The sequence below is a fragment of the Trachymyrmex cornetzi genome, unplaced genomic scaffold (genome assembly GCF_001594075.2).
Source record: "Trachymyrmex cornetzi isolate Tcor2-1 unplaced genomic scaffold, Tcor1.1 scaffold1094, whole genome shotgun sequence".
Classification (NCBI taxonomy): Eukaryota; Metazoa; Arthropoda; class Insecta; order Hymenoptera; family Formicidae; genus Trachymyrmex; species Trachymyrmex cornetzi.
The window spans coordinates 131,636-134,488 of NW_017295647.1; the positions used below are offsets into that span (position 1 = coordinate 131,636).

Consider the following 2,853-nt stretch of genomic DNA (forward strand, 5'->3'; position numbering starts at 1 on the left):
AGAGAGAGAGAGAGAGAGAGAGAGAGAGAGAGAGAGAGAGAGAGAGAGAGAGAGAATAGGATATATCTTTATTTATAAAATAGGAATGTTGGTATTATTGCCTACTATATCAGTTTTAGAGCCCATTCAGACGCTCATTTTTGCATAATTTACGAAAAACTTAATTATTGCAAAATTGCAAACAGTATTATAAAAATTGCTTATACTATCTAATAGAAGACACTTTTTACTTTGTATTTATGTTTTTGAAGTTGTATTTTTACCTTTTGTTTAAGAAATATTGTCTAAAAACAATGTGGTATGTCGGTATCGGTGACCTTCCTCTACAGATTACCATATTTTCATACCTTCTATGTGGATTTCCATATGGTTCTTTATAGGGATGCACCGGATATCCGGAAAGTATCCGGTATCCAGTATTATCTGGCACTTTTTTACTATCCGACCGGATAGCCGGATATCATTAGTATCCAAAGAGGTTATATATATAGAATAGACAAGGCATAGGGCCCCTGTAAGTGGAAATGTTAGATAGTAGAAAAGGAAAGAATACGGGATGACCAGGGTTGGACATGTATTAAACATAATGTATTATACATGGTTTTTATATCGTATAATACCGTATGTTATACGTATTACACGTACGTTTTATACGTTTTATATGTATTATACGTATTATACGTATTATACATATGTATCATATACATATGTATTATACGTAAGAAATTATTCGCAGCTCTAAATTGCCCAAGCCTGGGGATGACCATCTTTATCTTTGTCTAAAGTTGCGCCGCGCATAGAACTTTGAAAGCTGAGAGGGGCGGCATCGATATATTGCTCTTCTGAAATCTCCTCACCTAACAGTGAAAGTCAACAGCACATGCGCGATTAAACAAGGATGCTGATGGCCATATCATTTTCTGTTTCTTTCTATTCGCTCATGCATTCTTAGCTGGCGACCCTATTCTGCGTACAGGGTATTCCGACCTTTTTTGCCAATCATTTTTGTGTAGATAGAGCGGATTAAACTGAGTCGAAAAGTCCTCTACCATTTTGCAATTTTCGCAATAATTAACAAGATATTAATTACTAAATATTGCAAAATGTTGGTCTTGAATAATTTTTTACTCAAATACTATCAACTTTACAGAAAAACTGCAAGAGACAAAAATTATTTATTTTCTTCTCATAAAGTTCTGAGAATTTTTTCAGAATTTTTTATTAACTTTTTAGTACTGCATTTTCTTATTTTTACCAACATGAAAAAATACGGTATCAAAAAATTCTGAACAAATTCTGAAAAAATTCTCAGAACTTTATGAGAAGAAAATTAATAATTTTTGTCTCTTGCAGTTTTTCTGTAAAGTTGATAGTATTTGAGTAAAAAATTATTAAAGACCAATATTTTGCAATTTTTAGTAATTAATATCTTGTTAACTATTGCGAAAATTGCAAAATGGTACAGGACTTTTCGACTCAGTTTAGTCCGCTCTATCTACACAAAAGTGATTGGCAAAAAAGGTCGGAACACCCTGTATGTATACAACCTCTTTGTTAGTATCCGGGAATATATCCGGTTGAAATTCGATATCATCAAATTGTTGATTTTTTCTTATACAAATGTTCTAAAAATAAGTATATATATTCATGATGCTATAATATCTTATACATTGTTGCAAAATTACAATCGTTTTCCCTATAGGCTTTTTTTTTAGAAGACACTTTCTCGGAATCCGGTCGGATATCTGACTCGAAAAATTGCTTTCTCGGATATTCGATCGGATATCGGATATCCGATGTTACATTCTGTCCAGATATTCGATATCCGATAATTTTATGGTGCATCTCTAGTTTTTTATACACCATGTGGATTTCCATATGATCTTTCACACACCATATAGATCTCCGTATTGATTTTTATACACCATGTATATTTCGAGATGGATTTTTATTCACCACAAGGATTTTCATATGGATTTTGAATAGCCTATATGAATCTTCACAAGTTTCCATGGGAACCCACCTGGAAGTTTTCAACAGGATATACTATTTGAAAACACAGTTTCTAGAAAATCTGTTACGAAAGATATATACTTATATATATATATATACTTATTGATAATTTTAAAACGATATATAATATATCGTTTGTAACATTAATAACGTTTGTGAGATATACCTAAACAGTTTTCTCTTTTTCTTACAAATACTCAATTACGATTATTATGTGTATGAATACATGATATAAGTTACATTATTCGTTATTGTTACATAAACTTGGATGAACGCATATATGTACACACATATTACGATAGCCAGGCGTCGCGAATAGGCATGTGCTTTATTACTATCAGCGTTGTTCGCAGCAGAGCTCTGTTTGTCAGGCTAAATCGGGTATAATTGATTAAGATATTAAAGAATATCCTTGAGAAAAATTGTTGAAATAATAAATACGTTAGAAGTAAATAAAAATTCTTCAATGAACCTGAAATCATTAATTAGCACCTTCAGAGGGTGTTCTGTGGTGATCGTAACAACGTTTAAAGGCAAGTTCCTGAGATTTTGAGACAAAAATCTTAAGGGGGTACTCTACTCTAAAACACGCTTTTTTCGGGATTTTTTTACAAGAAACTAGTAAAAATTGTTAATATCAGCTTTTTATGTATATATTTTATTATGTTTAGAGAACATAAAAAATATTTTTTAAAGCTAAATTAATGAATATAAATATTAATTAAACCCTATCGAATACATGGTAAAAAAAAACGGTGCCCATGATTGCGTGCATTCTGGTTATCTGAAATAAAAAATTCAAAAAGATTCTTAATTAGTATAAGTTTGGCTATAGCAGGA

At 31.4% G+C, this 2,853-nt stretch overlaps 1 long non-coding RNA gene across 1 annotated transcript in view; it reads right to left on the reverse strand.

The window, feature by feature from the left end:
* Positions 1-2,091, reverse strand: part of LOC108761705 (uncharacterized) — a 20,189-nt gene extending 18,098 nt beyond the window's left edge. Inside the window, exons 1-2 of the long non-coding RNA XR_001940135.1 lie at positions 1,891-2,091; positions 765-773 (exon numbers count right to left, since the gene is read on the reverse strand). This is a non-coding gene — a long non-coding RNA (uncharacterized LOC108761705). The remainder of the gene's footprint in view (positions 1-764; positions 774-1,890) is intronic.
* Positions 2,092-2,853: the final 762 nt, after the last annotated feature.